Here is a 25,262-nt window from a genome sequence, read left to right on the forward strand (position 1 = left end):
TGTAAGGGCAAGAAATGACAAATTATATTCTAGTTTTTGTGAGTGTAATATCATGGATAAAACAGTGTAATTCCAGTCAATAGATGCAATTTTTCTGGTGCTTTATGGTGAGTCTGGGGAAATGTGTGAGGCAACGAATCTGTCTATAAAATTCCATTTTGTATACAGCAATGCTTGACCAAAGTATTAACATTTTATCCAAATGAAGCTCTCTCATTGCTATTAAATAGATGTACTAATTTCTTCCAGTTTCAGCAAAGTCACTGGTTCCCCACCAGGTACTTCCTGAGTAAGTTACAAGTGTTGCAGTAAATTACTGGAGGATTTTATGCCAAAATTCCTCTTTTTTGTTTGTGTGACATGAGATTTAAATTATATCACATAGAAATTGAAGCTTCTGGTGCTCATCAAACATAAAGCTTTCATTTTTGTTCCAAGGAAACTTGTAGTGAAAGTGATGGGGCTTGCATCCTTTATGTTCCAATAGCTTTCCTTTGCCTTTCTTAATAGCTACTGGGAAGAAAGACAATTTACGTAAAAAGGACTCCTTGTCTTCTTAAGTGTTAATTAACATTTTCCTCAGAGTTTCCATTCAAGATATGGCCTTATTTTCAAAATTGAAAACCTGGGGCTTGCTTTGGGTTGTTCTTGTAAGTAAAGACAGAGAAAAAATATTATCTACCTTACTTTAGAGGAAAATTTACATAGTACATTTTTTAGTACTTTAGGAGGGCTTTAGTATTTCAGAGGATTTTTATATAATACCTGAATCAATTTAGTTAGATTTTGGTTTATGTGGTTCTAGCAAGCTCTGGAATGTGTAACTTCAACTGGAAATCTAATCCCTGCCAAATACCATCACTGAACATTTAATGTGTAAAGTAGTTTCAGGTGCCCACACATCAGCTGTGATCCTACGGTCATCACCTAGGAGTAAAATCTTATAACATGAGAATAGGTTTGACTTTCACTTCTCTTTCATCTGAGGATAATTACTCTCAAATTTTGCAGTTAAATGGCAAAAATTGGTAAAAAACCAAACAAATAAGAAGAAACCTTTAAAAACTTTTAATTTTGTCAAAGCAACATAAGGTGCTAAAAGTGTCACGAACATATAGGTGCAGGCCAACCTTTGATAGCTGGAAGAATTGGAGCCAGGCAATAGGGGAAGGAGGCACCAGAAAAGGGGGAAAAATGCCTTTTTGAGGGTGAGATAGGTTTTTATTTAATGACTGACATGCGCTACAGACATTGTTTTGTTAGTTATAACTCCCCAATCTCAAACTTCATTATTTTCTTCCAGCTGAGTCATGGTCCTGACAGTTTTTCTAACTGAGAAGCTAAATAACGTTCAGTTTCACAAGGATCTCAAATTCTCATAGTATCTATATGTGGAATTTTGGTGGTGATTTTCTTGAAGAAAAATCATTACCCTTGTTATTTTTTTTTCTTTAGGGTCCTGGAGGAACATGCATATTGGTTTTCATCTGCACTCCTGCACCACCTCCTCCTTCCTCATCCTCACCCTCAGCCTTTCCTCCCTCTTCAGCTCTGCTTGGCCCTGTGAGTACACCTGCACCTTTGTAATTCCTCTTTCAGCACTATTAGTGCCTAAAACACTGAATTATCCCCATTATCAGCTAGCACTCTGTGTTTTCCAGGGAAACTTTGTGTGCCAGAAAAAGGGCTATTTTGGTTGCAGTTAAAATATTAAACCATAACTTTATGTCTGTAGGGTGAAATACTCCTTGACAAAATCTGAAAGCAGTGAAAGTGAGTGCAGTTGTTGGGTTTTTGTTGGCAGTTTAACTCATAGGAGTGCTTTGCTTATAAGAAATCAAGGGCAGTGGTGATGAAATGTTCAATCCCTAATCTCCAGTAAGAATAGAATGCATAAGGTTATTTCTCAGGTGTTTTTGTTTTTTTTTTTAATCTGGAACTATTTTAATGTCCTGTTTTCATCATCATTATTGGGATGGTAAAAATATAAATAATACTCCATACTTCTTATGTTGCTGTTACCTTAGTGTTAGGAAAACTGGTCTTTTGGATGTTTGATCTGTATTTTCAGGGCAAACTGACAGTGGGTCAAAGTCCGAATGCTTTTCCTAAGAAGCATATATATATTTTTATATCCTCTGAAGCAGGCAACAGTAGATGTAATTAACTGTGGGTTTGGTGTTTGTTTACAATGCACTCTGAAAGCAAGGGCTGAAACCATCTCAGTTCTGCTGGTTTGCTTGTCAAGTGCTTGTTCTTTGTGATCAGGACATAATATGACTAGATGGGTAAGGTTTCTTGAGCTCCAAGTTCACTGTGCATGAATATGTAAAGATAAAATATTGTAATTTGTGTGGCACTGAAGAGTATGTATCTCCTTACAACTGCACTCAACAAATGGAGAGATCTCATGAAAACTCCATGTTGCTGATTCTTGCCTGTTTATTGTAACTCTTGCCTCAGTTGATACTCCCCTTAAACAAACTTCCTTTAGGAGCTATGGTTGCTTATGGAGCTGAGTTTTTCAAGAGGGAAAAGAATGAGAAAGAAAAAGGAGAAAAAGAAATGCTAATTTTAAGTTTTGGTGAAGAAGATCTTGAGAAAATTGATCTGAAAGGTTTAACATCAGACGTCAGTTCTGAGAACTCACATTTTTAAGTCACTGTTTTCAGGCTAATGTAATGATCAGGCCTGGCTTAGCATTTTAACAGCTGCATCTTTCCTGACACCCGTGGAATTATTCATAAGGCTGACGTCAGACTATGCCAAGGTAAGGAACATCAGTGGGATTAGACCATTATGAGCCAATCTTATGCCTACTGGAAGCATAATTTTGCCATTAGTATGAAAGGTGTACAGACAGGCCTTCTGATTACATGGAAAACATTCAGGTTTGTGTTTATAATTTGGTGTGTGTATGTTCTACTTTGTGTAAATCAGACCGTTTTGTAGTGTCTGTCCCTGTGACTATGATGTGCCTTTATGAATGAAACATAATATTTTGTTTTGAATGCATGACAGTTTGCATATTGATCTATAAGTTTGAGATTTTTACAAGTCAACATTGACTTTCCTCATGAATTCTTCTGAATATATTAAAACACGTAATTTTGTATAAGAATCCCACTTTTTTCCACTTGATTTTTTTTAATTTCTTCTTGTTTTCTTTTGCATTGCTCCCCATTTTTTTCTCTGCTTTTTGTCTGCCCTCTGCATGCAGGCAGTCTCTGAAGGCAAACAGCCCTGACACCCAACCCTGGAAGGTTTCAGAGTATCACAACCCATATATAGGTAGCATTATAATAGAGCAAAAACCTGTGATGCATTATTATTGTCTGCATGACCTCCCTCTGAAGAAAAGCTCAGCTCCAACTTTGATATGATTATTCCTGAATGTGCCAAAGCAGTACTTTCTGAAATAGCCCTGGTGTCAAAGATGATGAATGGCCAATTCTGTAATGTCAGTCCCAGTGGTAACTCCAGCAGTGACACAGTCCTGGGCTGTCTGGAAACCAGGATGGGGAGAGGGACTGGGAGGCACTACGGGAATCAGCTCCTCCTGTCTGCATGGCACAGGGAGCTCCTCAGCCTCAGTCCAAAGCTGGGGCAAGTAACCCATGTGGAGCTGCTTTTACACCTGCTGTCAGGTGATACATGTGCTTGTCAGACTCACCAGAAGGCAAAAGAAGTAATCAAAAAACGTAGCTACTATATATAAAAATAATAAGCACCAAAATATAACCAGGTGTGAACAACTGCAAAATTCCACATCTCTTCATGGTGTTTTAAAAATGTCTATGGATATTTTAAATGGGGTTTGGTTTTTTTATGAAGAACTTTACATAAAGTTTAAAATCCTGCATGTCTGAGGGCAATGTTCAGTAGTTTGTCTGGCTGCAAAGACAAAATTTCCTTATTCAGCGGCAGCTTGCTCTTCTGCCACTGAACATCTACTGCTGCAGGGTCCCATCTCCAGACTTACTGCACCCAGGAGCTAAATCCCACAAAATCACCTCTGTGCTGTGGTGGGAATTTCTGACAGAGTGAATTAGTGCAGTGCAGCTCTTCGTCTGTCAAAATGCACCTACCTGCAGTGACTGTGCTGCTGCTCATCAAAGACACCTCCCATGGGGTTTAAAAAATAAGGTATTCATCTCATGGTGATGACTCACCTTCATCTTTTAAATGTGTATGTTGTCATGAAATTTCTTTTTTTAATCTACTCTGAGCTCCTGTTTACAGTTTTCCACTCCAGCAATGCCCCATTTCCCTTTTACTTCACCTAAAAAAAACTTTGTACTTCCAGAAAAACACACAGGATATGTGAAATATATGGTGCCTAGCAGGATTCTTAAAAAAAAAAACAAAACACCCAAAACAAAACAAAAAACCAAAAACTTTCTCAGTCTTGGCTTGGTATTTACTTTGAAAATTGTTCTTTTTTGTTGTGCTTTAAAAAAAAGTCAAGCCCAGTCACAAAAATATTGTATCTTTATATGCTGAACTCTTTCAGCTTTATATTTCATAGGAATTGCCACACAAAGCATATAATCAATTAAACATTAAATGCTTAATGCAGTTATGTTTTTGGAAAGTTGATTTTTTTCATGAATTAAATCTTCCAAAGCCTCAGCTTAAAATACAAACAGAAAGGCATCATAATAAAGCTTTATTTGGAGTTTAAAAGCTAAAACTCTTCTGTTCCTCAAATCTAAATGAAAATATATTTCTTTTCTTTTGCTTACATGTCCAGTTTGCAAATCTCAGCCTGAAGAATACCTGTTCCCTCTGCTGTTCTCCTCCCACTCTTAACCAATACTTGAGGACCATTTTTAGACTTGCACATTCTGACTTGGAGGTTTTATTTAAAGAGTGAAAGCCTTTCAAGGATTACTTTCTCCATAGCCAGTGGTAAATATCACATTTGAAGCCTGCCAGTCAGATATAACTTTTAATATAATATTTCAATCTTAAGCCATCATTGTTTCAAAGAACAATGTAATTTATTAGAGTAACAAACCAGGCTATAATGGACTCAAATCAATATAATACAATTAAAGCACATAAAATATGCAGAGCACAGTGGCATTTTGGCTCTTCTAACTACTTTATTCTCATGCCCATATGCAATCCTGTCTCAAAGCATGGGCCCGTGGGGACCATCTCATGGTCCCCTAATTTGAAAGGGATCCTGCAAGCAGAGCACAATATTTAATGTACATGCATCAGTGTCCATCTCAGTTCTCCTGGTGTTGAATATGATATGCAGCTTCTACAAGAACTCAAAATGCTTAGGAGAGCCATTCTTGGTCATATAAACAGAAGAAGATATTGCTATATTGTTCTTTGGAATAATGGATTAGAAGCAGTTTGGTAGATGGGTGGGAGGAGAAAGATTAAAAACAAGACAAAACCCATTTCCAGCAGTACAAAAGCAGTTTTAAAGGCTTAAAAATAATGCTAATTATTTAAAATAATGCATAACACTTCCCACTGTCAAAAACCTGCATAAAGCAAGTGGTTCATGCACAATAGTGAAATGAAGAATACTCTTATCTGGTTTCCAAAGGCACTTGTAGCACCTCATGCTTTTAGGTTCTGGTCTGGAAAGGTGCACAGGACCCACAATTGCTAACAACACACCAACACTGAGGATCAGCCCTTTTTTCTTTAATTCCCTCCTGATCATAAGACTGCTTTCATTTATGCAGATTACTCCTGGAGTCTGATAACTGCGCTGTGGGATTTTCCAGCATGAATAGCTTTAATTCTGTCAGTTTAGCTTTGTACATATGAGATGCTAAAGCCATAGATACAGTCTTCTGTTATAAATCTACTTAAAATATCTGACAGATTTCAACTTTTGGTAATTCTTTAAAGTTTCTGGATATAAAAGAGCTTTCCACTACTTAATTTTACCACAGATGTTTGTAATCGATGGTAAGTACTTCACAAATATATTTCTTTTTCTTTTGATAGAAAGCACATTTGAACATTATAAAAGGAGAAGCTTCTGCCTGAGTTTCTTCTGGGAATAAAGATTGGCATATAAATTGTTCATGGCAGCTTCTAGTGGTAATCCAAAGGTTGGAGGGCAGTGTTATATTTAATGACAACCACACAATGGAGGCATTATGTCCATTAAATATGAAGGACCAGAGAGTACACACTACCCAAATAACTCCTGCAGATTTGAAAAGCAAGAGCTGTTTCTCGAGATGAGTGTCTCAATCCAAGTATCATGTTCTCACAAGTTTCTAAAGGAAAACATAAACCTCTCTTGAACTTAGCCTTATCTTGAGCTGGCCTAAAGGCTCACTCAATTGGTGCAGCACGGCTGAGTCACCATGCCTGAACTTCCAGTCACTAATAGAATTTCCCAATGTCCCTAATGCCACAATAGAGCAGGGGACAAGGGTCCCAGAGCATTATCTTTTTTTTTTTTTTTTTACTAAGTTTGAAATTTTTTTTTGGAAGTTGTACTCTTTTGTAAAATAAGTGGTTCTCAGAACTGTTAGGAGTGGCTTAACCTCGCCTGGGTTCTGTTCGTGTGTTTGGCATACTTGCAACAGAGCTTTGTTATTTAGTTTAGTGGAGATAGAACTTTCTCATTTCACCTTTTTCATTAATTTGAGGCAGTGTATGTGGTCTGGCTTTGGTTCAGAGCTGTCTGACAGGTTCAGACAGTGGAAAAATTAGGAAATATGCTGCTGATGAGAAATCTTTAAAACCAAATTAAAAATTGAAAAATCATGAACTGAAATGAATACCTATCATTTTCCTTGCTGCCTAATACATTGGTGCCTTGCTGTGATAACCCAAACCTGACAGTTCAGACCCTCAAAATAGGTCTTTACCTGAACTCCTGACCCTTTGCTCTCAGCAGAGTTGGGGATTTGGTGCTCAGAAATTTGGAGCCTTTATCCAGCACATGACATTTCAATATTTGCTGCTTTTTTGGGTTTGCTGGAGGGCAGCTTTGAGAAGGATGTGTCTGCATTGCATAAAGCCCAGTACCACTATGCTTGGGCCAGAGAAGGGACTTAAGGAGATCAGATTAAGCTCAGATCTCATTAAGCTCAGATCTAACATAATCCAACACATCAGTGACCTGACTGACACCCATATAAATCCACACTGATGCATCGTTTTGACAGACTCAAAGCCACACACATGTATGGCCCAGCAGAAGCAGGAGAAGTGGCTTGGTCCTGGATCTGCCCTGCTCTCCACACATTTTTGCAACCACAAACTGCTTCAGAACTTCTGCAGAGCCAAGAGCTTTTGCAGTGTTTAGGCACATTATGTTTATTCCTTGGGGTTTGTGTCACACATGTAGGCAAAGTCTTTTTTACCACAGGCTCACATATTTGTTCCCTTCCCATGATTGCTTTTGTGGGGTCTCTTATTACTCTGAGACTTCTGGCTGAAGGGGCTTTGCCTTGCCTGGAGCTAGCTGAGCCTTCCCTGGTGCTTCTCCTCTGTTGCTGAGCTGAATCATGGCGTTTGTGCTTTGCTCTAACTATATAAATTTCAATCCTTCAAATTATTTTTTTATCCATTCTATTCAGTTTTGTGGTTTGTTTTATTTTTGTATGTGCTTAGGTCTCTTTTTCAGCTTTCCTGAGGGGAGAAAGAACAAACATAGGGGCCAGGGGAATGGAAATTATTTAGGGAGTTTCCAAACTATTTGAAGGGTGAGACCTTTCTCTGAAGTTATAAATTTTTGTAAGGCTTATTGTTGTGGCACTAAGGGTAGGGGTCCATGATTTTTAATCTTCTCACATGTTTAATTGCTTATTTGCATCTGTTTATCCTTGTATTACAGGGTAAATATGCACTGCCAAGTGCCTTTGAATCTCTTCTCTGCCTTAATCCAAACTGCATCTGACTCCCCCAGCATGGGGAAAATCCCAGCCAATTATTCATGATCCCATTAACATTACTGGAATTGCTTGATTTCATATTGTACTCATTTGGTAAGAAAAAAAAAAAGAAAACAAACCCAAGCAACCAAACAAAACCCAAAAAATTATGTTTTACTTTAATAAGTTCACAATTAGAATGCTACTCCGCTTATGCTAGAATGTTAACATCTGATGGCTCAAATGTGAAAATGAACATTGTCCGTAGCTGGGGTCAGGTTGTCAGATGTCTTTTAATGTAGCAGAGGGTTTTCACACCTTAATTTCACTAAGAAAGGTCAATTTTCAGAGGCAAAGTACTGGTGAACCGTGTTGGCTTCTCTTTAAGCACTGGTAAGCACAGTTTACTTCAGGGCAACGTGACATTTGTTCTCACTTCTCTTACTTTGTTAAAATAATGGAAAAATATTATCAAAGAAAGTTTATAAAATAGTTATTTCTGTTTTTCTTCTTCTAGTTTGTAATATTACGGGGCATTTCCTCTCTGAGTGTGGAATTTCAAACCTCACTTCTCTTTCCCTACAGGAAAGGAAATGCTGTCAAGGCAGCAGCATTGAGGGCAATATCATGATTTCCTATTGTGCTGCACTCAGACTTCATTAAACAGCCTCTCCTAGGTTTAATTTGTAACTTTTGGACAATATAGAAACCTGCCTGATCTGTCTCACTGCTCATTATTAGATTTGGAGGTATGACACGCTCGAAAAGAAATTTTCCTTCCTTCTTTCTCTTTTCCCTATATTGAAATGGCTTGCTGAAAGATGGGATCTGCTGGACTCAGGCCAAAAGCACTTTGAGGCCATATATTTATAATGGTTTTGTTATGAAGAATGGCATCTGGCTAATGGACCCGTACAACTGCTAGAAAAATATTGATATACATGCAAATCACAGGTCATATACGAGGGAATAAAGCCGTGAAGAACCCTGCAGAGGTTAGTTTGTTGTGTTCAGGCATTTTCTTGCCATTTGTCTGTTTATTCTGTTTGCTATTTTAAAGTCGGTTTGGTAACAGAGAAGATATGTACTGTATTTTTCTGAGATCTTTTCTGTTCCCTCTTTTGGTACAAGATAAACTTCTTGCAGCTCTGTCATCCAATTCAGGCTTTCGTTGAAATGTTTTAAACCTTTACACTGAATTCACGTCTTCTGCCAAGGATGCTTCTGTGAAGTACATTTTCACACTTTTTCCACCATGGCTCTTCGTAAAGATTGGGTCATTTGTGTCAACTTGTAAACAGTCTTTTGGCTTATGATTCTTTTCTATTATTACTATAGATTAAAGTGGGTTTGGTAGCACAGCACTGTATTGTTGAAAGATAATTAGAATGTCCCAGTTTCAGGAGCACAGAAATTCTCATGTTAAGCTGGAGCGATGCTTAAAGTAGGATTTTGACAATAACCCATACCAGATGCTTCAGAGAAAAACCCTATACAGCACAACAATATAATAGCAAAATGGGAAGTTTCTTGTTATACCTATTGGCTGGCAGCTTGAATGCCTTCAAGCATAATACAGGAAATGTTTGAATTCTTATTCTACCAGCAGTTGTTCTTATATATATTTGAAAACACGTACTAATCTTTATCCTGCCTTTGCATTACAGCATGCCAGCTTTTCCTGAGGGGCTCTCAGTGCTTTCCCCAAGTTAGAAACAATTCTGAAATACTAAGTAAGCACAAATCTCCTTTGATTATTCAAAAGATTCTTCCTTCTCCGTGATTAGGAACTATTACCTGCTACTTACCTTCGTCACAGAGGGCCTATAGCACATCCTACTAATGCTTTTTTAAATTTTTTTCTTTTTTTTTGAAAAGTGCCCTATGACATAGGTTTGATATTAGAGATGAAACTAATGTTATATTCTAAATTCCCAATGTGTGCCATGCATCTCTTTACAAAACCACCTTGTTTATGTACATGAAAGAGCTGTTCATCATTAGTACATAACAAGTGCCACATAACTCCCTGCACCTGCCAATAAAAAATTGTAACCTGAAGGAACTAATTCAAAATCCCACTGCTTTGTCTGCTTTATTAGGGCATGTACTCTGCCTGGGCACATAACTAAAGCCCCAATAGTCTGATAAAAATGTCCCCAAACACAGATCTTTTTCCTTCAACTGCATTTGTTCCATTTTCCTGATAGATTGCTTTCACTTCCTTCTAATTTTTTTGTGAGTGGCACTCAATAGAAAACCAGAAGGAGAATGTTTGGAAAATATTTCAGCAAGTTGTTTTCTGTGCTTATGACTAGAACTTTTGCTGAAGAGCCAGACACACTGATAGATCTCATGTCAAGTATATATATTCCATAAAGTAATATGACAGGAAAAAAATATGCAAGGGATGACAAACACAATGTAATAAGTGCAATGTAGGAAAAAAAGTTTGCTAGGCATTTGGATGCATTGCTTGTGATTATTTTTTCACAAATTGCAGTTGTACTGGATGGTAAGAAACAATATAATCCTGGAAGCAATGGGAAGAAATATGGCCATGTGATGTGTAATAGGAACATTCTGAGAGCAGTTCCCCAGGAAAATCCAACAAGGTGGTTATTTGAACATGTCTTGGCCTGGAATATATGCAGAAGAGAAGAGTGTATTCAGTGTTGTGGCAATGGGACAATCTGAGTTGTGGGGTTTACTGACAGTATCTGCAGTTCTCCAGGTGAGGGGAAGAGTCACCCTGAGCTCACAAAGTGTGCCCCTACCTCAGGGACTCATAGAGACACAGCAAGACCCAAACTTCCCTCACAAGAGCCACTTGGAACACAACAGAAATAAAGGCTCCTACAAATTCTGTTAAAATCCATCAGGAAGGAAGCTGGAAATGTACAAGGAGAAGGAAAATATGTCTACTGAAGGTATGCAAAGCAGATAGTTTTGTGGGTGGGCTGATTGCCAATTCATCCACTCTCACAGGACACAGAGCAAACAAAAATGGCTATTTGTTATCAGTTTTAGTGCACAGACTGTCTGACCTATGCAGAACAAATATATTTGCTCTCTGTGACTTCTGACATATGGATTTTCTGGAGTAATGGAGCCCCTGTACAGGATTTTTCAGGATACCTTACTTCCTGATTGCCTAGGGTGTCCAGGAGACCCTGAGAAAGTTCTGAGCTGGGAGGACTTCTACTCCCCTTGTAGTTGCTAGTTAGTGTTGTCCTGATTGTGAGGAGAACAGAATACAACACAGGAATCTCACTGATTCCTAAAGAGATCTCCTATGAAGGACATCATCTGAAGGGCTGTGCTGAGGGTCCAGAAAACACAACAAAAGCATGAAAAGAGTCTTGTTCCTTCCTACTCTCCAGATAGATTTGGTACATACACAATTGTATGCACACAAACTGAAAAAAAAGCCAGAGATATAAAGAGGAATTTGCAAGGATGAAGAAAACAATAATTTTACCACAAGTGTCCCTGCTGTCACTTGGGAGGTCGGTGGCTTTAGAAAATGAATCTTCATTGAGTTATGCAGCTTTTGTCCCCAGCAGACCTTTGTGTCAAATGCAATCAACAACCATTCAAAAGGAATTTGTATCAGTCAACAAGGAGCTCGAAGAAGAGCACAGTCCTAGCAGAGAAGAGAGGTTCAGGGGAATGAACACATCTCTGCATTGCATGTGGAGTGCACAGCTCCTCTGTAAATAGCTAGTGGAATACTAAAAATTGTCTAGTTTTAGAAACATGGAGTCAATTCAGGTTGTTATTAAATGTGTGGTATGTGAATCTTCAGAGGGAATTACAGCATAATGTCTTCGTTTGGGTTTGAACTTTCATTCATATGGAGATATTCTTGCCTTCAAAACTCTATGAATCTGTCTAACTCGTCTAAAATGTGACATCTTCTAGTTAATGTTCAGATTATGGAAGCATGCTAAAAAAGAGAAATAAGGATGGAAATGCTTTTTTTTTCTATATATGGCTTTTGTGAGAAAACAAACTATAAATAATAAAAAAAATCCCTCAGCAGCAGTATAAATCTAGGTTTGCTTTGAGACTTAGGCTAAAAATTCTTTGGTAGTCTTGAAAAGATAACTGGATGACTTCTAAATAGGAAGGATTGTGGTTATACAATTTCCAGCAACTTTCTGATTCATAATCCTTTCTTTTTGATTCTGTTGCTTTTTTTCAAAGCTTTAAGAACTCAATAAAAATCTATTGGTAGTTTAATTTTGTAATTGTCATGTCCCCTGACTAATTAGGCATGCAATATAAATGAGTACAACACAAAAGTAAATGTGTGGGAGGCTGATGAGATCATAGTTCTACTGCAGATAGTTTGTTTAATTCTCAGCGAGTCTGTAGTTTGTGGAGCTGTCAAATAATTCTTTTATCGGGTCAAGGAGAAAAAATAAATAGTTGGAATTCATACAGAACAAACAGTATAAACAAAATCTATTGATGAAACTTTATACTTCTGTTATCCACTATTTATAATATCCAAGTGGCATTGTAGCTGGATTGCTATTTGGGAATTGGATGCTCATCTTCCAGAGGAGAAATGGATTGTGGCCACTGGATATGAGAACTTGCTCTGGTCTCCAGGCTGTCCTCAGAGAGGAAGGGAAAAAAATTACTGTTATGGACGCTCAGCAGTAGCACATCCAGCCTCTCTGATGTCCCTATGGAATAAGCATTGGTGGTCTGGAATAAAGGATGGAGTCCCACAGTCTGAGCAAGATGGAAGGGAAGGAGAGGAAGAGAAAGAAGCATTGGTGCCATGTTTCAGTGCTCAGATGAAGTTCTGCTCTGTCGTTTATTTGTGTGGCACCCGATGTAAATCTCAACAGTGATCTCAGACAAATCAATGGAATGATTGTAGAGAAAGGTGTTACCAATGGGACTAATGATTGACAGCATTTTGCCCTTAGAATTCAATTAAAGTTATTTACCAGATTGCTGTTTTCAGCATCTTTCTTATGAACTAATTTCAAGAAACAATAGCAATTACATATCTGTCAAGAAGTGTGATTTTCAGAGCAGTAAAGAGCAACAGTCCATGTGCACTCTTTTGCACATCTGCAGGAATTGATTCAGTGATTAACGTGGGGGGATGGGATCCCACCAACTGCCCTGCCATGACTTCTAGAGGTGTGTAATGCTTACCTGTATGCTCAGGAATAATTAGCAAAATCTTGATAATTTGTGACCTACCTTGTAGAACTGCTTTTTCTTGCCTCAGCTGAATAATCCCTACCTTTACACCCAAGGTCTTTCCCAGCTAATTAAACTGGTTTCTTAGGAAGAATGTCCCGGCCATTTGGCACATCTGTTTGATACAACACACAAGCATAAAAGTCACTTCAGTAAGCCATGGTCATGGAATCTGGGAGAAATCTTCTAAAATGAATACGTGTTTAAAGAAGTGATTAAAGACTGAAATTATTCAATGGAAATTCCATATGCCAAATGGTGAGATATAATAGATATCTGATCTGTTAAAAGGAAAAACCTTTTAAACTGATCGATCTTCTGCGCAACAATTTATGTCAGTGCCTTTTAAGATGATCCCGTCTTAAATGGGTGGCTGACAAAGAAATATGTCTGATACAACTGCTAAATGAATAGATTTGCAATGTACTAAGGCCATACATTTTAAGAGGTCTCTCTTGCATTTTGAGATGAGGTTAAAAATCCTGGCAGCTTTTAAAAAGCAGATTCTTAAGTAGTGTATTTTTTGTGCCATAATATTATGGCTCAATAACATAGCAGCATTACAGCAAATATGGGTTTTCTCATTCTTCTTCTCAAGCCTTTGTTTTCCAATGAACTAGACAAAAAAAAAATACGAGGTTGTGTATGCAGTCTGAAATAATAAAAAAGGGACATTTTAAAAAGGGACAGTCTACAGCCGTTTGACAAAGCCTGGAAGCAGTAACTTGTTCCCATTCCTTCATCCAGCCCTTCATGGTCTTGTCCAAATTATCTTGCTGGCCTCCAGGACAGACTGATGAAGGTTTTGTTTGCATGATTTTCTATTTCATTCCATCATCTTTATATGTAAGGAAGTATTAAAAAATATCTGAGCTTACCACTTTTTTTGCCCTAACAATAAAAAGGAGGTGGTATCATCACCAATTTAACAGGGGCATTTTCATCAATAACACAGTGTAAAGTTTTGTCTCTAAAATGTATTACAGTGATGCATCCTGTGTCTCCTGCCATGCCTATCTGTATTAGTTATTATGCAGAGCAATGTAAGATAGGAAAACAACCACAATTTTTCATCCTAATGGTTGCAGACAGTGACTGGTTAAAGGTGGGGAGCCTTGTATTACTTACTCTTCCATATTCAAGTACGTATGCTACATTATATGTAGTATTCAACCAGGAAACATTTGTCCTGAAGAAGAGGGAAGAAAAGCATTTTGGGAATTTGCTTTCTTGTCTGCTTCCAGAAATAAGCACTAAAGTATGACCCCTTGTTGGGAGAAATGTTGGGCTCACAGAGACAGGAATATTTACCTAGAGATGAATCCTATAGAGGGTCTGTGCTTTTCTCCTGTAAAACATGAGTCAAGTCATAGCTATAACTCAAAGTATATCTCTATACTTAATGAAAAACCACATGCTGCTCACCAGTACATCTCCATCTGAGTCTGGGTGTACCATCTTTTTAAAATTAGAGAACAGTTGAGATTTAATGTTCACCAGTAAATTTCCACTCTGCTCCCTTTAGGAGAGTGCTTCTGATTCGCGGACGTCTTTATAAGCCTATAACTCTTTATTTTTAGTGTCACTATATTGCCTATGAGACCTCATCATAGAGGTGGGCAGCTATCTAAATAAGGTGAACATGCAGGACATAAAGATGATTTTCTAATCTCAAAGTAAGACAGGCAAACATGTAGAAATAAATAAAAAAGAATGGTGAATGCGAGAAAGCAATGAGGTAATATTGATTAACACGGTGTGTAGTATATCTCAGTGTGGCCCTAGCCAATGAAAAACAGTCACTTCATGAAAAGAGAGGTTTGAGGGACATTCTGGAGGAGGAGTAGTTATTTTTTCTCGTGTTTATGGGAAGCTCCTGCAAAGAGGGAGTGATAGTATGGGAGAAAGCATCAAAGTGCCAACTTGAAAAATGAATCCTTTAAAAATGGAGTCCAGCGGTACGATCTGGTCAGAGATGGGGATACAACATGGCTTCGGAGGAGGAAACAAGAAGTTTATGTTTGACATAGGAGAGAAAGCAGGAGGAGTAAGATGAGAAAGGCAGGGGATTAAGAACAATATTCTGCTTAAGACAGGCATGTACTCATAAAGGCAAAGAGGAGAGGGCTGCACAAGCTGAAATTCATTATTAAAAAAAAAAGTCTGGGTTAATTTCTAGCTGTTTTGATATTTATAAAACCTATGCATACAAGACATGCTGGGTAGAAAATATCTGCAAGATTTCATCAGAAGAGCTAGAAACTGATTAACTGATGGTGTCACCCACAGTGCTCCCAGACAAGAAATGTTCACTCAAATCTTCACTCAAATGAAGAGTGAATTCAGGTTAGGTCATCTGAGGCCAGAAAGTGTTATAAGTTAATAGAAAATTAGAGATGGAACATAATGTGTGGGTAATGTGGTTAATGCCAAAGGAAATCATCAGCAGCCAAAAGGAGAAGAGCCTGTTGTTCCCCAGGCACACCCTAATGAATGGAAGTTGCATTTGTCAGCTGCTGAGTGAGTTAGCATGTAAAGTGATGTTTAATAGCCCAGTTTTTGCTGTTTATCACGTTGTTTGTTGTAAGATCTCTGCAGAGGTTACTGCTTTGCCCAAGCTGGTCCCAGTGTCATGGGAAGAGGCACCAAGGCTCATTTGGTGACAAAACCCCATTGCTGTCTCCTGACCAGTTGTGGTCCCCAGGAGTCTGGAGGTGACCTTGGCCCAGCACTGCTGCCCTCAGGCCTCATCCTCGGCGCTGTCATGTCTTGGCCAAGAATAGCAATGCAGATGGTTTAATTTTAATCCATGGATAGGACAGATGATGCAGCACTTTGAAGTGCTAGGAACACCTTGCCAAGGTTACGAGGACTTACAGGCTGAGGAACAAGTGGAGAGATATTCCACATAGCATGGATCATGCATGAAATTCAGATAACCCGATGGACACAGCTGGGAGTGTGAAGAGGACACTGCCAGGAGAAAATTAATAGAGAGGTTAAAGATAGCATCTTGATTACTAAATATACTGCCAGCATGCTAGAGAGAGGCATTATATAAATTGACATAGAAGATAGTGCTGAAGAGCAAAGTAAATTTAAAAATAGAACAAATAAAATTTCTCACTTTGTATTTACAAAATTATATAGGAGACCACAGATTTCTTCACCTTGAAGAACTCAGCTCATATTAGCCGACAAATGGCAATGCCTTGTAGTGAGATTATGGGAGCAAGAGGAAACAATGTGTATTCTTAGTGGATTAACCTTGATATTTGTCTTGAAAGAAAAATTAAATATATTGCAAACTCAGGAGTATCTGTTTTACCTGGAATAGAATGGCTTGGTCTGGAAGGTGATCTGGAAAGATCACCCAATTCCAACCCCCAACTCCAAGTGGAGAGGGAGGGCATCCTTGGTCTGAAATTTTTGTCCAACACTTCATTTTTCAAATACTGCATTATATTAGGCAGATGAAATGTGGGAACAAAGCAGTGCCTAGATGATGTCTTTTATTTTCAACATTTTTACAGGACCCAAGTTGTATTGTAGATGTGTGTTTCCACTGCATACAGGTTTTTCCATCAATACAAAATCCCGTGTTTAACATATTAATACACAGGCTCATCATGCAAGCTAATAGTTGTATTCATGCCAATAAAAATTGATTAACAAGCCACATTTATTTCTATGTGAGTGTTTCCACCTTCACATGGAGATGTTATTTTGGTGTGTCACTGGACAGGGGAAGATCTCTATCCCCAACAACACAACATTCCACCACTGGAACCCATCTTCCGCTGCTACCTTTGGAATCCATAATGCAGAGATGTGGTTAAAAAATATGGGAAGGGGATGGTTCCCAGTATTTGGTTTGGAAATTTTAGCAGACGCCAGGCACCTGAGTAGCCTGTGGGCACATATCTGTGTGGGTAGGTGTGCTCAGCCATGAGCAGGCACTGGGATGCCACAGGAGGGATGACAGGACATCCCCCTGTGTCTGTCCCCCTGTTGTGCCATTGATCACATCCCGGAGCTGCTTCAGCAGGAGCTCTCAGGCTCTGTCTCTCTTCAGGGGAATCAGGCTCAAAAGCCCACATATGAATATTTAAACAAAGGCATTAGCAAACCTGCCTGGCAAATGTAACAAGAATGTATTTTTGAAGAAAATACACTACCAAAATGACAGATAGCCACATTTTTCACTTCTTCCATTCTAAGTGCTCTTAGTGTTAATATGTGAATTAAGTTCCTAATGAAAATAGTGCTTTATGCAGTAAGGGTGGTATTATATTTTCTTAATCTATTTTACAGAATCCCTTTTGCAGTTCAGGCTGTTCTCATTTAAAAGCTAAGGCTTGTTTTGTATTTCACTGCTTGTTGCCAGCTTGCTGACAAAACTAAAGGCTATGAATTTGTTAGACCCTACTTTATAATATATTCTGTTTATCATCATTTCTTTTTCATTATGGTGGTGTTATTTTCACTGCTGTACTGAAGGTGCTGTCAAAATTTCCATTATAAATACTGTTTCTGAGGGTTTGTGAGTCTAAGAGTTCTGTATTAAAATCCTTTCTGGCTCAAATTTGGCATGCAAGTCTCAGCAAAGAACTGTTTTCTTTACTTTCAGTTTAAATTGGCTTCGTCATCTTTTTAAAAGAAATTTGCATGTAAGTATCAGGAGCCACACATAGAGTACAGTCTCATATATTTAAATAACAGTAAGATAAACATATATTTACAGAAAATATTTCTGAATTTCAATAGGTTTCAGTCTACAAGCACTAAACTATGTGGAAGAAAAAAGCCCTGATAAAATAGACCTATTCCATAAATACACATTGACAATTTCATGACTCCTGGGTTACTGCAGCAGATTTATAGGGTAATGAGTAAAGATGCTGTGTTCAATGTTTGACAGAGACGCAAAACAAAAGTGTAGAAGTTGCAGTGGAGGAATAGATATATCATCCCACCAGCACTAGGCAGGTGTTTGTGTTTGGTGGGATCCTATCAAGAGAATCAAGAACAATCTTTCAGTGACCTCTTATTTCATGAGACATTCAAGATGCTTAGTAAGAGTTTCTCTCCATTTGAATTTATAGAACATAATTTGTCCTGTCACTCCTCTGCTTTCACTGACTTCTTGGGGATGATACACCTGTCTGATGATTCTCCCTGCTGTAATGCCTTGTAACAGGGTCTTTTTGTGGTTTAGTTTATCTAGTCACCTCAAAAGTCTTATGGTTACTGCTTTTCCTCCTGTAAACTTAAAACATCTTACAATGGCAGGAAAAGTAAGCAGTGCTTGAAAATTCTACAAGAAATATCTTTCAATTAAAAAGGTGCAAACAATTTTAAAAAAAAGCGTGGGATATGCATCAGACAGCACTCAAATAACAGTTCTAGAAAAATGAAAAAACACAGATGTTTCTCACGCTTTCATTTCTGGCAGTGTGCAGTTTTCTTAAAACAAAATAAGGACTGAAAAGGGGTGATTTTCCCCCTGATTTATTTTATGCCTCCCCTGCCCCACACTGAGGCTCAAACTCTGGGGGCACTGTCTGCGGAGCAAAGCTCTGCCTCCCTTCAGTCTTGGACACTAAACATGTCTAGAGAGGACCTCTCTGGAGCTGTGTTGTGCTAAAACCTCCTGAGAAAAGGCTGCAGAAAGATTCCTAAGCACATTTGCAGCTTTTGTTTCCAAGCAGATCAACAGTTGCAATTCCATGGGATACTGGTTTGTGTAGCCTCAGTACCCCTCAGTGCCTCCTGAGTGTGGCACACAGCTGGGTGGAGGGAGCACTGTGTGTTTCCTTTGAAGGCACCCCTGCAGAAGCTGTGCTCCCCATTGCCTCCCAGAGACCTCCAGATACCCTCAGAAACCTCTTTCTAAAGCCTTGACAGTTTGAGGTTCTTGTTTTCTTTTTTCTTTCTTTCTTTTCCTTTAATAATGATCACAACATCTGTAACTGCCCTTGGAGACTAAGACATTTCCATGGCTCGGAGCATATGCAATATCTTGTCTGATTAATATCAGTAGATATCACTGTGTATGTGTGTGAGTCCAATTTTTTTTTTATTTTCAAATATGGTTCATTAGAGAAAAAAATCCCCAGTGATTAAAGTATGTAAGAGATATTATGTTTGTTAACAGAAGCAGAAGAGAATATCGTGGCAATATCTGTAAGGGCTGACACTACTACCCATCCCTGTGGTCTATCCCCCTCGTGTTCCTGTAGCCACAGAGACACCCAGCAGGTAGAGGGGTAGAGCCCTAAGGAATCCAGCAGCACCCAGTGGGGTGGCAGATGCTGTTTTTGCCTTGTGTGCTTGCTGAAACAGATCCAGAAATCATGGCAAGACATCAGACTCCGTTTCGATATTCCCAGCTGAAATACCTGCAGGAGCTCCCAGGTCCTTCAGTCAAGTTATATTTCACTGGGTATGAAGAAGAGTAACTAAAATAATCCTTCAAGCACAAGAAGCAAAATAGCAAAGGTGCAAAATTGCCCATTTGCTGAATATTTATTTAGTGGAAAACAGTTTTATATAATGGCCCAGTATTGCAGAGATGTATTTTGCTTCATGTATATACACAAATGACTGTGCTTCAGGGAAATGCACAGGTGAATCTTAATCTTTCCCCAGAACCATTTTGTGGAATGACTGATAGTGTAATTCATTTTTCGTTATATGTCCTAAAGTAAAAAAAAAAAAAAAAAAAAAAAAAAAAAAAAAAAAAAAAAGTAGTCATATGCACAGTCAGCAAGGTGTGCTGCTGTGGTACCCTTTTTATGGACTAGATAATAATAGAGCATTAGAGAGTCTTTCAAGTTCCTTCTCCTTCAAAAGCCTTTCTATATTAACATATCTTACAAAAAAAAAAAAAGGCAAATTCTTTTACTTTTAGAAACTACATTGTAGTATTGAGTTTTGGTGAGGAGCCTGGGAGTATAAATAGAATTGTAGTGTTGCCTTTTGAATAGCAATTTATTTAATCTTTGAAAGATATTGCAGCAAGAATATAAGTAAAGGAAAAAAAAGAGAGCAAATGTGCAAATCTAAGAGTAACATTGAGGTGAATAAGTGTGGAGCTGTAGCTATTTCTCAGCAGAACATGGCAAGCTTGTGGGACTGACATTATGTCAATAGTGCATTTCTCTGATTCATTTTTTCATTTTAAAGAAAGGAATGAAAGAAGTCAGATAAATACAGCAGAGGCATCTCTAGGAATGATTCTGCTGATATGTAGACTTATATCCAAACATGTTTTTATAACTTCACTCCTGTAATAGTTAAAATCCTTCTGATTTTCAGCTCTATTCATTAATGAACATTTATTCTGTTTGTTTTCCTCTTGTGCTATGATTAAGTTCAGCAGTTCCTCCTCACTCCCAGTGTTAAGCTCCATGCTGTATAGAAGGTGGAGATCATGTCCCCTCTCAGTCTTCCAGAAGTGGTGAATTGTTCCATTCCCTCACCTGTGGGCATCCTTTGAACAGGAGTACAATGAGCTTGTCCCTTCTTTCCAAGCACTCACTGAAAAGTTGGCTTCCTGCCACTTGTCACTCAAGAAGCAAAGAGTGGTTGAAATTGCACAAATGTCTCTATTATTGTTCAGCTTGCTTTGCCTATCCCTCTGGTGACCAGAGCTGCACAGTAACTCCTGATAGAGCTGACAAAAAGCTGCAGTACACAGGAAATAATGGTCCAAAGGTAACACTCAGGTACACTTGGGCCCACCTTAGCAATCCCATGGATTATTATAAAAAAGATTTTCACTATTTCCACTATTAATCATAACAGTATGGACCAATCGGTTTTTTATTACCTATGGTTTCCCGTAGGAGGCCAAGATTTCCATTTGGATGTTCCTACAGGGAAATATCTGAGTGATGTCCAGCAGCTCTGGAGGACCCAGTGGAGGGTGCAGAGGGCATCATTTTCTCTTACTACAGGGGAGACATCAATAACACTGTTCCCCTCTCCAGGCTGCTCTTTCCTTCATGGAGGTTGCTCTGCTCATCCCCACAGAGGCACAGGGCAGTAAGTTCAGTGCAAGTGAGTTTAATGTGGTGCAGTAAAGTCAGGGCAAAACAAATAATCAGTTTTGGATGACAGACAAAAACCCCTCCAAGAAACACAAACCCCAGGCCTCATTTACACAGTCCTCATTGCCATCAATTATATATGTAGCATGTTAAATATTAATTGCTGCTGTGAAAACACTTCACTTCTCTTTATTTATGAATCACAGATAAAATGGCCTGGGTTGGAAGGGACCTTAAAGACCATCTCATTTCAATCCCCTGTCATGGGTAGGGACATCTTCCACTAGACCAAGTTGTTCAGAATCCCATCCAGCCTGACCTTGAAAACAAGGAAAAAAATTAACATAAAACTACTTTTGCTCCCCACATAGCAAAGAGGTGCAAACCAAAGTTGTTCTTCTGCACAGAGAAATTGTGCATCTTTAGGTGAATGAAAAATCAAGGATCCAGATCTTTCAGATGGAAGTTTGAAATTCATATCCAAGAGGAACATTTTTTATGTTCCACTGCCCTTGGCTCTTAGAGGTAACTTTGATAGCACCAAACCTGGATTCAAAGCTTGAGTTTCACATCCAGGCTTTTTGGCTTGAGACCATCTTTTAATAGTAAAAATTAAGTGACCCCAAAATATACAACCTCTGTTTCTGCCACATGAGTTACAACAGGAGAGAATCCTTCCCTAATGACCCTGACCTAGAATAAGTGAGAGCCTGTTTAAACACTGCTTGCCCATTTAGGAAAATTTATGACACCCTAAGTGCTGAACATTTGGTCACAGCGCTTTCACTACAGGTTGGCCTAATGAGTCTGTAATCATCATCTTCTTGTTGAGGGTTTTCATCCCATCAGGGTTGGTCTGACACTCACCAAAGTGCTCACATTTTTAAGGGGGAGGAACCACCAAAGGAAAGAGGTGCTCGAAGCAGCAATTTGGGAATGGTGGCAGGAGGGTGGGAGAAGGGATGCAGCGGGGGCTCAGCACAGCCCTGGGACCCTCTGGAAAGGACAGTGGGGCTGGTGGGAAGAGCTTTTATGCTACTACCACTCATATAGCTCACACTGCCATGTGAAACTGTATCTAATATCTAATTTTGAAAAAAATACTGAAGTTCAGTGAAAAAAAAATATTCCATTTTAGTGCATGTAGATATGCAACTGGGTAGGAAAAAGGATATTTAAACTGTGATGTTCAAAGATGGTGAGGGTGTCTAATTTACTTCCTCACAGTCCTGACTCCCCTGAACTGCTGCAAATATATTCCAAATATTTGGGAAACTGCATAGAATTGTTGAAAGTAAATTTTGTAGAAAGGTGACCTCAAAGGTAAACCATTGCTACAGGCAAAATCATGTTACCGGGAACTCTTCAGATATGGATGTTGAATTCTTCCCTTCCTTAGTATGGTTTTACACCAAAGCATCTCTATTTCCTACTGGGGTTGTGATTTGAACCAGTGCAGGATGGCAGAGACAACATCCCTTGGTAAGAAGGATGTGCATAAAATAGGAAAGTTGTGTCCCTACCCTCATGCACCGGGTGCCATTTCCAGTGGGAGGCACAAAGCACAGACAGGGAAGGGAGCACTCCTGTCCTGCCCAGGAAAAGTTGCAACATGCTTGTTCATTAGGGAGAAAAGACGACACTGGCATCCCTTCTCCACTAATTTTTAAAGACAATTATCTTCTATATGAATTGTAATTCTTCTATTCTGCAATGGTGGAGAATATTCCAGCATTCGAATGTTATTAGGAAAACATTCTCCACTGAGAAAAATGCTGTAAGAGACAGGGGGTTTTTGTTGTTGTTGTTGTTTTCTTTTGTCTTTTTTTTAAATCTAGGTATAGTGTCTTTAAAACATATTCTTATTAAATATCTTTTGCCCACATGCACTTCCATTACACAACAGTAATGCTCACTAAGATGTCATGCTATGATTTTATTGCTGTAAAGTCAACACAAACCTATCTGCTTTTATGAAATTTGTTCAGCACAAGTTCCTCAGAGAAAGCAAAGTAAATTTGTTAAATGTTTCATGTCACCAAATTTGATTCCTCTTCCCCCCAAAAAAAACCCATTCCTGTCAAGAAAATATCACCCAGCTGTCAACAGATGTCACATTTCATGTTGGAAAGGAAGAATGTAACCTGCAAAAAAATTTATCCAAATTCACATCAGCTTGAAGGAAGTGGAAGAAAAAGAAAAAAAAAATCTGTTTCAAATAATTTCCATAAAGTTTCAGAGAGGGTGGCCAGGATCTGAGTTCAGCATGCAGAGAGCACAGCACACAGGGCATTGGCTCTCCGTGGGTCCTTGAGCTGAGGGAGCACAGTGTGAACATTCTCCCCCTTGGACAGCCCTGGGATTTTACTTAGCAGCACCCACAGGATGTACAATGATTAGAATCACAGAATTATTTAGGCTGGTAAAGACCTCTAAGATCATCAAATCCAATCCATGAACCCTGCCAAGCCCACCACTGAATTCTGTCCTCGAGTGCCATTGACAACTCTTTTAAAGTTTTAATTTTAGAGGATATTACTAAAAAAGCCCTTAAATAATCATCCAACACATTTGATATTTTAATGGATTCTTCTGAAGTCTGTATCAGAGTAAAACTCAAGATGTACAGGCGTATAGATTAGAAATTTAGAGGATAGACAGGAGCTTTAGGCTACCAGCTTTAAACAAAATCAAGGCATATGAGAAGTTGCTGAGGATCAGCTCCTGTGCAAACACGTGAGGAGGGAGCTGAGGGCTGAGCAAGCCACACTGAGAGAGAAGAGATGCCTCAGAGGGTGCCAAACCTGTAACTGGGATGTACAACACCCCTGTGAAGGAGATGATATTATTCCCATTTTTACAGATGGAGAAATATTTTAGGTGTGACTTTTTTCATTTACTCACAACATTAATTTCACAAAGAAGAAAAGCAGAATGAACAGCTGTGGCTGCCCTGCTAGAATGGAAAACAGAGAAATACCTCTCTGAAAACAACTTGCAAGGAGAACACACCACTTGCCCTTTCTGGGTTTCAGTTACAGAGGTGACTTCCTCAATGGCATCAATATATCCCAGGAGCCCCAGTGGTGAAGGTAAGGAAGGAAGTCAGTGTGTTAGGAATTTACAGCTTCTTCTTTCCATTTATGTCCTGTAATATCCTCCCCCAGTCTGGTCTGTGTCCCCAGTGGTTTACCTCTTGGGGTCACTTGTCATATGGTGTTGAACAATTTGAAAACAAACAAACAAAAACAAAAAAAACCCAAACAAAAAACCAGAAGAAAACAAAAATTAAAAATCCAGAGCCTATGTGAAGAATAATCCAGCAGGTATACTGGGCTGATGGAAGTTGAAAATTAGGTTAATCCAGTTTCTACAAAATTGTGGGGCTTGGTTGAGTTGTTAATAAACAACTGAGCTGATAGTTAGTTCCAAGTTTGCAAGACCACCCCATCTAACAGGAATTTGACATTACCACAGTGTTGTACTGGCCCCCTGGAGGGGTCAGAACAGACTTCAATATTAACATGTGAACTCACATCATATAATGAGATTTGGGTCCAAAACCATTCCAACTAGACTTTCACAGTGGTCTATCCCATTTCAATGGATCTCCACCCACAAAAGCCTCAAAGGCAGGCATCCACATCAGCTACAGGCTGCCTCAGGGTTTCTGCAGAAAAAGAAATCTAGTGCTTTTCTACACTTTTTCTTGGTTTGCTTATTTGTCTATTCTTTTATTTTTGTCAAAAACGCTTCCTGATCCTACCAGTCTTGCTGAGGAGAAACCTTTTCCCACAATTCTTCTTTGTTTTTTAAAATCATACTAGAAAATTCAACATTTATCTCTGTCCATTATTCAATTTCTTCTCTTTTCCAATATCCAATAGAAAGATGCTGTGACTATCAATACATGTTGGTGCTTTCAATGTTTGATTTTTTTTTCCTCCTTCAATACAATTATCTGTGTCAACTTCTTTCTGTTTCAAAGCTTTGACTGCAGGATTGCCACATTTACCACATTTGTGCCCTCAGAGCGAATAGAGCAAAATATTTCTGGATAGCCAGGGAGCTACTAGATGATCAATTGCTCTGTGTCCTTTTCCTCGAAGTCTAA

The 25,262-nt window shown here is 38.7% G+C and overlaps 1 long non-coding RNA gene across 1 annotated transcript in view; it reads left to right on the top strand.

Annotated features, from left to right (window-relative positions):
• The window catches only part of LOC135309481 (uncharacterized), a 175,871-nt gene that overhangs the window by 54,973 nt on the left and 95,636 nt on the right, over positions 1-25,262 (top strand). The window contains exon 3 of the long non-coding RNA XR_010369737.1: positions 1,456-1,563. This is a non-coding gene — a long non-coding RNA (uncharacterized LOC135309481). The remainder of the gene's footprint in view (positions 1-1,455; positions 1,564-25,262) is intronic.

Source organism: Passer domesticus, chromosome 10 (genome assembly GCF_036417665.1).
Source record: "Passer domesticus isolate bPasDom1 chromosome 10, bPasDom1.hap1, whole genome shotgun sequence".
In the NCBI taxonomy this organism is placed as follows: Eukaryota; Metazoa; Chordata; class Aves; order Passeriformes; family Passeridae; genus Passer; species Passer domesticus.